The sequence below is a fragment of the Coturnix japonica genome, chromosome 12, assembly GCF_054131305.1.
Source record: "Coturnix japonica strain WE chromosome 12, WE-NBRP24, whole genome shotgun sequence".
In the NCBI taxonomy this organism is placed as follows: Eukaryota; Metazoa; Chordata; class Aves; order Galliformes; family Phasianidae; genus Coturnix; species Coturnix japonica.
In genome coordinates this window covers 9,627,967-9,640,954 of record NC_140674.1, presented here as the reverse complement: position 1 = coordinate 9,640,954, position 12,988 = coordinate 9,627,967, and the positions used below count along the sequence as shown (strand labels likewise).

The 12,988-nt window shown below is 36.7% G+C and overlaps 1 long non-coding RNA gene across 1 annotated transcript in view; it reads right to left on the bottom strand.

The window, feature by feature from the left end:
* LOC146758845 (uncharacterized) overlaps positions 1-12,988 on the bottom strand; it is a 186,982-nt gene that overhangs the window by 114,952 nt on the left and 59,042 nt on the right. The window contains exon 3 of the long non-coding RNA XR_014933187.1: positions 11,301-11,349. This is a non-coding gene — a long non-coding RNA (uncharacterized LOC146758845). The remainder of the gene's footprint in view (positions 1-11,300; positions 11,350-12,988) is intronic.

Here is a 12,988-nt window from a genome sequence, read left to right as displayed (position 1 = left end):
AACACTGCCTTATTGTGGAGCTCAAATAATAAGGTAGTAGAGAAGGAAACAAACAAACAAACAAAAATCTTAAGCTTTTGCCAATGCTTTGAGTGGAAGTCAATTATTCTCAACATACAAGAGATTTGCTGCAGTCACTGGCACAATTGGCACACAACCACTTAGATTTTCTTCCTATCCTGTACCTAGTGCAGAGGAGTGCTATATCATCGATCTGGTATGATCAAGGAATTTGTGTGACTTCTGATAAATAGCTGATTTTCCTGTTTCACATCAATTCTGTTTTGTTCTGCATGGAAGCTAAAACATCATATCCATACAGATCTGCAGTCACATATTCTGCTTATTCTGTGTTTGCTCATGCATCATACACATTCTACCAATCCTTGAGATTCATTAATTAGGCAGTATCATTGTCACTCTACTGGAGGATGTCTGTGGATACTTCCACAGTTCTCTCCTTTACCTTAGAATTAACGATACAATAAACACCATTGTTTCAACTTTCATAGCTCAAAGAAAGCAAAGAACTTGAGGGGGAATATAGGCATAAAGGAAAGCCATTTAAGTCTGAGGTCTGTTGAACTCACGTAATAAGACTGCCTCAGGCACCTTATCTGTCATTTTAATCTGTCAAGTGAATGGCTTATTGGCTTATTTCATAGAGCAAAGTGTCTCATTGTGTGGGGACATCTTGACTTTTATATGACCTGGCTTTCCTCCTGAACAGCTAGACTTATTTAAATGCAAATATCTTCAGGGAAGCTTTCAACATCATCCGTGTGTAAAAATCATCAATAAAAGGAACAAAAAATGACTAAAAATAATAAATACAGAACACATGAGAGATTGTTAGTTGCTTCCTGACCTACTTCTATAAAATAGAAAGCACAGCAGGTGTCTGGCAAATTGATCTTCGGGAGTGCTTAGAAAGCTTAACCTTCTTGCATTTAGTCATTTACATTACTCCCCTGAACGTTTAGCCCACTGAACAGTTTCAGCTCTCCAGGCATTTCACCTTACTTTTCATTTGTGAAAAAAAGAGCATATCAGTGACCTAACACTGTTCTGTGATTCTCATTATTCCAGCTCTGTTTTTCAGGAGAGGGATGCAGATAAAACTAGGCAGGAAGTCTAGATGGTGTGAAAATCCTTGGTTTGGGCCTTGCAGTAGAACATCTCAGACTTTCCAGAGACATCGTATCTACAAAGGCAGTCCCTATCCCTTAAGGATTTAAAAGTAATAAATAATTAAAAGGATGGACTGTTCATAAAGTGAGACAGCACTACTCAATACTCAGCCTCCACTTTCCTGCCTACTTTAGTGGAAAAATTATAGCTCTATTAGCTTACAGTGCCTTGGTAAATCTGTACAATAAAATCTGTCTGATCTTGTTGAAGTAGATTTTGCAAAAACATCTATTACCCATTCTTTCTGAAGGACACTAACAGAACAGAAAAGAAACAAAAAAACAAGCAAGCACAAAACAAGCCATCACAGAGATGATTATAGCAAATATCATGCAAGTGATGACCTAAAATTATTAATCAGAAAAAGAAATGCAATCATGTCACCGCACCAATGAAGAGTGCCTACTCAGGAAGAGAACATTAGGCACAAAAGGAGGCTCTACTCTGGCGGATCTCATCACAGTGACAAACACTGTTTGGAACTCAAAGTAAAACCATAAATTAGACACAATTAAAAAAAATATACAAGGCAAAGAAGAAAAAAAGATTCCTCCTATCTCTTGACAAAGACAATCTTGTCCTTGAAGATAAAACGTACATCTACCTTGACATGACTACTCTCTTCAGTTCATTCTGTACTCTGATCGCACACATTTTATGTATATTAGTGTGTGCTTGAGCCCTATTTTTGGGTTGGATGAAGCAGATTTCTTTCAGTGCTGTAGTTCATCTGGGGACAACTTGTTCCAAGGACAATTCTGTAACAAAAATATGCTTAAACTGCTCTGTCAGATTTAACTTCATCTGCTCCTACACAGTCCATCACTATCCCAACACTTCTTGCACCCTCAAACACTCGTCACAGTCCCTCAGGCCATAATGTGGTTCACTGGAGTCCCAAGCCCTCCTGCACGAGTTTCAAGGCTAAGAAGAACAGGAAAGCAGGGGTGACTTTTCTCTGTCCTGACACATGAACAAGCAGACTCCGGTGATGTTAGATAAGACATTAGACCAGACAGAACATAAGCACATCCTGAATACTGACCGGCGTATATGGCACTAATTTGTTTTATAGCAAATAAAAGATATTATGTACATATAAAGCCTACCTGCCATATGACAGAAAGATGGAAGAAATTAAGAGTAGAAAACTCCCAGTTTTGTAGCCTACAAGCTCACGATACAAGAGAGTGTGCATTCATCACAAAAACTACAGCCTCCATACTCCACACCGCAGGCTTCCATCACAAACTCTAGAAGAAAATCCAGCAAATCAGTCAGTTTACAAAATAAGGAGTTCTGATAAAATCTTTGGAGAACATCATGTGCAAAGATGAGGAAAATGAGACACTAAATTTCAGGCTAAGGAGTACACCAGAGAAACAAGTGGCCAGAGTAAATATTCAATACACTAAATATTCCTTGAAAATATATTGACTGAGATCTCCCTTCAAATGTCTTCTCTAAAACTAGTGAAGAATGGCAGAGACATTGTTCTAGCACTTGTAGTAATTTCTCCTTAACTATTTTTTCCCCTATATCATACTGTCTAGGACATTCACACATGGTCAACCTTCAGCTTTCTCTGCTACTGCTGAAGTTTAAGAGGTCACACACGAGGTGAAGGCACACAGATGTGTTTCAGTAAGGCCATGCAATTAGCAGCATAACAGTGAATAGTTCTTACAGCTGATTCATTCATAGGGGGAAAATAAAGCATATGCACACAACTCCAATTTTGCTTTGCTGCAGGTAGAACTCACTAAACTTTGAGTAATTATGAAATAGAGAAAATAAGCTTAGCAAGGTGTACCTAAAGAGAAGGATTGCAGACACAGAATTCTCAGTGAAACTTCCAATTATAAAGCAATGAATGAGAAATGCATGCAGACATATACTGCCAAGGGCACTGCAAATCCAAATGTGAAGATTAAGAACAAAGTTTATTTCCCGAGGAGAACAGTTATTCAAGCAATCAAGAAATTTTGCATAAATCCATTAACTTTCTATAACGAAAACAAAACACCCAAACATAACTTCCTAAGCAAATTACCATCTTAGTTCTTGAGCAGAAAATGAGCATTATCACTTAAAAGAAGTAACACATATATGGGTTCAAAATAGCATTCAGAAAGTTGTGTGAATAACCATCATTTTTTAGGCAGTCATATTTCTAGATCTGAAACAAATTAATATTTCAAGCTATCTGTCTCACTATACATTGATCATACTTGTCCTCTGAACTCAGCAGTCAAAAATGCCTGAAAGGCAATATTCTCCTGGCAGGACATCCCAAGGGCACATCCTCCAACATCACAGCATCATCACTGGCTGTTCTGGAACTTTGAAAATATATTAATGACCTATGGTTGATGAGAACCACTGAGCATGGAGTAGTAACACAGTCACACAAAGATTTCTGGATCAAACTAAACCATATGAAGTGAACAAATAATCTCTCAGGATACAATAACATCAGGACTAGTTCCATGTTGCTTACTTGCAATTAACAAGCCTTCAGCGATTCCGCCAGAAGCCTACAGTAACCTGGGTACTGCACGGCAAATGGTTAGTTACCAATACAAAGTTTGTCAGTGAGTGCAGTTCCTAATCCAGCCCATTCTGCAAAATGCTTTCAAATTAAAGCAAGGACATAATCATTATTCAGACTGTAATGAATAAATAAGACTCCCTCGAACAAGACTCCTTTCTGGATTCACAAGAGGAGAGGAAAAACGTAATAATTTTTTTACTGGGATGAAACATCAAAATAGCTTATACACTATCCTACACAATAGCCTGGGGAATTTCAACTATGGAAAGTACTTTTTACTTTCAAGATTTTGAATGATCTTATGGAGATACTGAAAACTTGTTTTCATTTCCACCTGAACTTCAAAGCACATGAGATGTTAGCCTTCAAAAAGAAAAAAATATACCTTACCAGAAAAATATCCACTAATGGAAATGTCTCAGCCCCTGTGAAAGGTCATTTTCATGGGGAAAAAGTGAGTATATCAATTGCTTCAGTGCTGTCTTCAAAGGCTATTTGAAATTACTTTCATGTATGTCTGATTAGCAAAGGTGGAATATAACACCCAAGGCACTAGTAGGGTTTTCTAGCTTGCCATTTCCTCAGAGGCTCTTTTAAATCCAAGTATAAATTCAAGCTGCTGCTTTACTTCTAACAACTGGGAACAGCTGAAAAAGCTTCAGACCAACAAACTGAAACAAAATATAGTGTTATTATATCACATTCTTATGAGTTTGGGATACTCATTTTCCAAAAATGTCATAGGCACAAACAGAAAAGCATAACTAGTTCCTTGAACATACAGGAATTAAAAGAACTATAGCAAGTGGCACCTCCTAGAAAAGTTAGAAAAAGGTTTCATTTGTATGCTAATTTCACCAACTATCATGTTTATTCTCAAGAGGATGGCTGTTCTCTTAGCTTATTAGTAGTGTATTTGCATGAAAATGTGATCTATGCTTCTTTACTGCTCATCTGCTCTTCCTGCTTATGCCTCATTTGACAACACTGTTGATTTCTGCAAATGACTGTTATGCTAAGGAGAGAATGTTGAACTCCAGTGTGAGGAGTTGCAGGAGCAGAGAGAACACTTAGAAAGAAATATCCTGTTTTCATGAACATCTGTTGATCCATAAAAATCTGAAAGGAGAAAGCAAAGGAGAATAAACAGAGAATAAACAAATCCCACACTGGCAAGCGAAAACACTTCCGTGAGGCAAAGCAGCTGGACCGACTTCCAAACAAGAAGCTATGAGAGAACAATGACACCCAAAGGGAATCGAGGACATAGATCAAAAGTGAACTTGTATCAGTATTTACTTATATTCAGTACTTTTATATTGAATTAAAAAATAAAATAAATGCAGCCCTGAACCATCGTTGGGATTAGAATTAGTCCTGTCTCCTCACAAAGGAGCGTATTTGCAAACAAATTTGCATTGTGCCCATTGGCCTGGATTTACCTAAAGCAAAATATCTGTCTGGATGACAAAAAACTCTAAATTCAAGGAAAAGGACGTTCTTTCTCGAGAGACAAAATGATAAAAGAGTAAAGGCTGAGTGAATTGTAGTTTTGATTCTTTCAAATCTGCTGTCTAGAAAAAAGGGCTGATAAACAGTACAGCTCCTTCTGATCTGCAAAGCTTTCTGAGCACTCAGCAAGTCCTAAAGGAAGTTTGGCCAGTACTTTGCAAAACAATGGTTTCCTTTTTTCATGTTCCATTGCAGGTGGTAGACACCAGGAGTAAGAAAAAGTGAAATGATTATTTCTTGAACACTGAAAAGTACATTGTCTTTTCTATCCCATGGATGAAGTTTGCATTAACAGCAATAAATTCCTTGCAGTCTGGTCCTTTTCACTGACTTTGAAAATTGTCCTTTTCACTGACTTGAATGTTACACAGAAGTAAATTCCTCCGGTAACATTATTTTCAATGTTTTATTACGTAAAAATGAAAAGGGAAATATGTATCACTCATGAAATGCTTTCAATGGAGAGACATGACCACCAAATTTTTGCCTTTCCTGCAATATCAAATCAATTCTACAAGATTTCAGAAGCTTGTAAGACAGAAATAAAATTGCTGTCACCAGAATGGAAAATGCAATGTCTTTATTGTCTGTAAGAATGACACCTTCCACTCTTACAGTATATCGTTCTAACCAGTTTGCCAAGCAAGCTGACCTAGATTTGAAACAAACAGGATCTAAAAATATAATGCTAAAATAAGTAATGCACAGAGAGTTCTGCCATCAGCAACACTACAAATCTGATAAGAAGGACAGTGTGCTATAAAAGCACAGCATTTTAGTTAGGTACCAACCTTCAGCTCAATGCATTTAAGGTAAGAATAAATCTTCTCTTTATTTCATTGTGGTGAAGTGAATAAGATCCCAACAGACATCAATCATGGTGTGAAATTTATATAAAAGATTTACCAGAATATATAGGTTGAAATCTCAGCTCTGCTGAAAATCACCAAAATATTGCTACTGACATCTAAAAATTGTCACCCAAATCATTAATTCACAGACTGTGGAAGCTGGCCTTGAAAACAAGAACTGACCTCTGAGTTCTGTATTTTTTGAACCGATCTCTAAGTCCGTCAGTCTCTTTTCTTCCAGCCTCTCTGTTAAACACTTCTGGACCCAATGAATTCAGTTTCCTTCTACTTCATTCTAAGTTTTGGGCCCTCAGGCATTTTATGTCATAGTAGAAGCTAAGGACATGTTCCAAAATCCTTATAACTTAAGTCAACAAACCTCTGCCAACTGGCCAGCCCTGTGTGGTGGTCTGTTCTTGCCTCTAACCATTTATGCTGCCATGCCTTCACAGGATGTATCCATGAAAGAATCAGTGTTGTACCTCGGAGACATTCACAGGACAACTCATGATTTTGGTCCTCTCAAAATCCTCTTTCATTTGCAAAACCATTCTCACTCCTTGATAAGAAACTGTACGTTGGCAAGCATTTAAAAATCACTTCCTGCATTACCTGCATCTGTGGGCAGCTGTAATCCAGACACCAGCCACAGAGCCACGTTAGATCTGCTTCTTTTCCATTTTCTTTTCCATTTCCAAGGGAACAGCTTCCTCTGCTACTCCTAGGCAGAATTTTTTATTTTCTCATTGCATGACCACTGAACGCTTACTTTTGCCATTTATGAGATTCCACTGAACAAGAATTTCAGTTTACACAAATTAATGTGGCTTCACTGAACTCACTGCAGGGTCACCAGCCTGACCCAGTGGAAAATTTGTTCTGGCTTATTCAGATATTTGCCATCCATTTTCATTTAGTTGAGTATAAACCTGACCACAGCTCACATTTTATCCTTCTGTCTGTCAGATCTACTTTCCCTACCACAAGATATATAAGATACACACTGGTGTTTTTAAATGATAGCGTCCTCAGTAACAATAGAAGCTGACACTGGAGGTACTCTGCTGGTGTAGTACCACATCTGAGCCCCGTTGCCAACTTGCATTCCTCCCCACTCAACTACTATGCCTGCTGCATTCAGTCATTAAAAAAGTTCATGACATAATAACGTTTGCATCTTACTTGCGCAAAATATTAATCTTATATTAATATAATATTAATCTTATATTAATATTAATCTAATGCTATGTGCAGGGTCACTGACCACCAGACCAGGCTGCCCTGAGCCTGTGTTCAGGTACACTGAATAGCAATGCAGTGGGCAGAGCTAATGCATGCAAACCAGTTATTTAACCAGTAATTTATACCAGTTCTTAGAACGCCAACACAATTTCACCATATTGTCTAATATCTGAGTGATGTCTCCATAATCAAGCAGGAGCTTTTTTTTCTATTAATTGATATTGCCATTCAAAATAAAGGAACAGGCCAGACCTGTAGCCAAATCCAAATCCCTTCATACAAGCTGGAGGTCTGACCTAGGAATCAAGTGGCATTTTCAGAAGGCAGATAAAAAAAACCAAAAAGCTCCCAAACAGTGTGGTGAAAGACCTGCATAAAAGATACATGTATTTTTTCTTTATTTACATACATACACCTAGGCTCTAAGCATAAGCAGAAGCCTGTAAATAAAGCGATGTGATAACAAACAGTCCAGACTGCATACAGTGAAGGATTCAGCTAGAGCCCAAATGAGCCTACTCTTGCATTCCTCCTGTACGTTGCAGACAGTTTTCCCCAGTAGGACAGAAAAGCACAGGAAAAAAAAAACAAGCATTGTCAAAACAAGGTGTAAAAAACTGTTCCCTGCAGGATAACTATCCCATATTCTGTTTAGAAACATAATTGCTTCAGCTGGTACAGTTTCAGCAAGGAGAAACTTCTTTCATTTTAGCAAGTGTATTCCTTGACAGTCTATCATCTTACTGAAAACAATTATGATGAGTTAAGATGGGAATATTTTCTAGGTTTAGTTTCAAAACAAGATCTAAGTAGGCCATCTGAATCAAAGTGTCTGCCAAAAGGTCAAGTATGATTTAATCAAATGTGTCTCGTGGGGACTGTTTGCACACGTCCCAAACAAGCACTTCACAGCATTAACACAGAAATAGACAGCAAAAAGCATACTGAAAAATATGCATCCTCCATTGAGCACACAGAAAAGAAATATCAAAAAATAATACGAATTTTTAGTGAATCAAACACTGCTTGTTACATGGTGCTACTGGCCAATTAATAAAATATTTCAGTTCACTCCGTATATCTACAGCAGGAAGTTGATCCTGTCAAAAGGGCAGAATCAGCAACAAATGAGGCAGTGTTATAAAATGGTGTTACCTAAGAGATGACATGTTCGCTTATTTTAAGGCGGTCAGCGTAAGTTGTAGTATTCTTTTATTTTTTAAATAAACAGTGTATTTCATTAAGTGTTTCAAAAATCTTCAAGGTAAATTCAGATATATTGCTAAATATTGTGTTTTTGCATATCTTTCCCCCATGAATTGTATAATTAATGTTTTGCAAACATGCTAATTTGGAAGAACAATTTATATGAAAGTGTTTCACAAATTATAAGTAAAATTGATTTACAGTATGACACACCAGCTGCAGTGCTCATTTAGTTACTACAGGGAAAATGCTCTAAGTAGCATCGATAAGCATCATGCTTTGTAGCCATATGTAAGTTTGTCCTACTACAATTAATCTGGCATTACAATTATACTTAATGTGTAGATGTACATGCCAATTCCCTGCCTGCTATCAAATTAGTGATGTACTCAAGTCAAGCAAAGCTGCTGACACTCACACTACAAGGAACCAGAAAAGCATCTTAATTTCACCCTGTTGATGGCAATAGACACCACACACTGTCATTCATCTTCTTCAGGAAAAAATAAAAATAAACTTTTAAGCTGCTGTCAAAGTCATACCTTTAAACTAGTGTTCAGTTTGCTTTCACATCATTTTATAGATAGAAGACAGAGGCTACCACACAACCACAATTTCCTAGTAAGATCAAAGGATTTATTCTCCATCCCCATGTGCATTTGTTGTGGAAATCCTAAAATGTTTACCAACAGATATTCTAAAAATCAATGTTTAAAATAACCTTAAACTGAAAGACTATGTAATTATGTGGAATCTAAGAAGAAATCTAATGAATAAGCTACAGATGAAAGCCACAATATATATTCTTAAATAGGAGATGTAGTAAGTGAATGGACTGTAATCTAGGATGTCAGCAAGACAGACTGATTCTAAGACGCCACAAGAATATCTCCCTGCAGAAACCAGCACTAACTTTCTTCATGGAATTTAATATACTTAAATCAAGGAATTTGCTGAGACTCATTGCAACATGTTCCGTTTTGAGGTTATTATAATCACAGCACTACCAGTTTCAGAATATATGTGATGAAAACCTTTGGCCTTGTTTCAGAGGCTGGATCCAATAATACATTCTTTGCATCAGTTAAAAAGATCAGTTTGGGAGACACTAACAAAACTCTGTTATAAAATAACACCTGACACTTAAGAATATCAGCATCCAATTCATTGCGCATTCACGTACACAATTTCTGCATTCAATTTCATACATTTCTTCATCATATATTTAAAATCAAGTTCCCATACAAGTAACTACAGGACAAATTATGCCCAAACAATTGGAACTGTAATTCAAATCAGGGTCTGGTGGAGAAAATATATCTTAGGATTTTATGACATTTACATTAGCTTGAGTCAATAACCATGAGATACTTATCCTTTTGTTTTGTATATGCACTAAACTGCTTTGATGCAGATAAACGTCAGATCTTATGCTGAACTTTGTGCCTTTTAGGACTCAGAATTTCACTGTACTTACTAAAGACGCCACAGAGAAAATATAAAGGTTCTAGGCCTCCCTGCCTTGTCTCTTAATTTACAAATGACTTGAGATTACTTATCTAGACTCACAGGATCTAGCTTCATAGTCAACTCATACAGTACGCTTCATTCTCAGACTAGGAGGTAAAATCTTTTTCCAAATTCAAACCAAGACAAAACAAAAAATACCCCAGCCAAACAAAGAATCAAAACAACACGAGAAAAATTAATATTCCATCTCATAGCACTGAACTCCTCTGAAATTCTTCCAAATTATTCACCAAAGTACTTAAGTTGTTTCACTAGAGGCTTTAAAATGTCATAAAGAATGACAGAGAACAGCCATCAACAGAAACAAAGCAGAACATTCTACAGAACGTGGTGAAATCAGACTGCAACTCATTATTGGTAGGAGCAAAAACCAAACACAAATGCAGAGTTTCTGTAAACCTGTGTACATATATATTTGAGTCAGTTCCCAACAGTTCTTTTATATATTCATTCTAAGTCAAGAAATGGAGCCAAACTAGAAAGTCTAATGCAGGGATTCACTGTAGGCTTTTTTCTTATTTTTCCCCCCACCAAAAAAACCTTTCTACCTTAAAATTGTTCTAGCTCCATAAATGTTTACATTTACCTAGGGCTCTGCACAGACAAGATAATTAATTCCATTTTCTTTAAGAAGAAAACCATTATAGCCTCAAACACTACTTTCCAGATATGAAGAATTCTAATTATTAGGATCTGAGGTGAGCTCAGATGCCTTCTTTCTGAAAACAATCAAGCTTTCGCATACCTGAGTAATTGTTTCATTGTTTAGTGACATTTTCGTGTCACTCTGCCCTGCAGTATTATTGCATAATTTAAAACATTATGAACTTTGTAGTTAATTGTTTCCAACTCAATTGACAATGTGTTCTGAAACACTGACTGTTGCAGGGGTATAATAAAATATTTCCCCATAATGGCGACTAGTGGGAGTTGTTGTCAATTTTCTAATTTTTTATTATTTTTTTTTCTTGAAGTGCCAATCAATGAAATTCACAATATCAGCAGTAAAAAATCAAACATGTTTAGAAATGTTGATTCTTTAAAGCACTTTTTCAAGTTTCTCCATTTTCAGATGGGAATTTTCTTTAGTTATTTATTTTTGCAGAACAAAAAATGCCTTTATAAGTTGTCAACAAGCACATGAATCTTTATACACTTGGCTATTAATGCTACTCACAGAACATTTTCAAGTGCCCAGTGTAGAACGTACTTACAGAACTTCTGGAGTGAAATACTGGGTCTTCTGATCGCTCTGATTCATGTCTAGAAGGAATGACATGACATTAAATCAGTGATAATTATTACTTATAGCTTTTTGCCTATCTGAGTACACACAAGGAGATAAGCATTTACTCTGAAAAAAACGACAGTAAAGTTAGGTAGCTTAAAAAGTTAAATGGCAAAAGCCCAGTGCTGTCTGCTTAGGCAACTCAAGAATTTATCTCCTTTCAACTATATTTTAATCCTTATTCTTCCACTACATTAACAATTTACTACATGCTTTTATTCTACAAAGCAAGTTATGAGATGGTTGGCAGGATTCTGTTTTGTCATCAATTAGAGGTATAAATGAAGAAGTCATTATTTTACACAAATTTGATTTTAACATCAAAACCCAAACAAACATTGCCTTTCCAGTGCAATATTATCCATCATACGTAAGCAAGGGAATATATATGTATACACACGTAATCTATAAAAGGAACAGATGTGATTTCTACCATGAAAAACTGAAAACAAGAATGTCTTCAAAGTACAATACACTCCCTGTTGGCTCTTCAATAAACATCAACACTGTGATAGATCAGACAAGAAGGTGGAACCAGGTGCTGTGTTGAGAAAGCTGCAGCAGTCCCTGTTTGTGGCATGTTATTACAAAACCTAGATCTCTCAGTAAGGCCAACAATGACACTCCAAATGTTACGCTTCAGAAACATTCCTACAGCCAAAATGCTTGTAAAATTACTGAAGAATCACAGCACAACATTTTGGTCTATTTTTTCTTGAAGACACTGTGAAGTAGAAAAAGACATCTATTTCTATTGCTGGGCAATTAGCACTAGTACGGCCAACTAAGTGAACAAAGGCCTCTCTTGCAAAGATGTAGAGGTGTCTAAACCTTCTAAGCAGTTTGTGTATTTTGCAATCATTGAAATGACAGCAAAGCAATCCTTAGTCGTTTTATACTTAAAGTTGTTTTTATGTTTGTTCAGTTGTAGTTTCTTTTTGTGTTTTTATTTCTATTTTTTTTAACTTTTTAAATGTTGATACCTCTGCATCTACATCCACAGGCAACTGCATGGCATATACAGGGTGGAGAAGCAATTTGTCCCACACCATATATAAGACTAGTGGGGAAGACTTCTAAGCCCCTGGTGCTGAGGTTTGTTTGCCAGGATGAACCAATGTTCCCTATTAGCAACGATATGATGTTCTGTAATATTCCGAAACCCTTCCTTATGTCTTCCAGACTGCAGCAGAGTGTGGTCCTGCCATTAAAATGGATGGGATATTGAGAGGGACTGACTAAATGACACAGGAGCTCTTGGATAGTTTCACCTGCAGTTAGCAGACAGGAAGAGGAGGAGGCAAGAAATACGATGGGCAATTCTTTTTCCCTAGAAAATTCCCTTCCCAGAAATAACTTAATGCATACAAATTTGGGAAAGATTTCTTCATTATTCAGTACCAGAATTCAGCAGAAACACTCTATTTAGGGTATCAATATGCACTGATCAGAACCGGTCATTAGTTTTCAGTGTGTAGCAATGATTTGGCCTTCTTATGTCATTCAAAGCTGCAGTAAAGGTAAGCAGCAGCTCTTGCAATGTTTCTGGTTGGGAAAAAAAGAGACAGATCCACTCCAAACTTTTCAATATGGTGATCTGTCACTCAAAACATT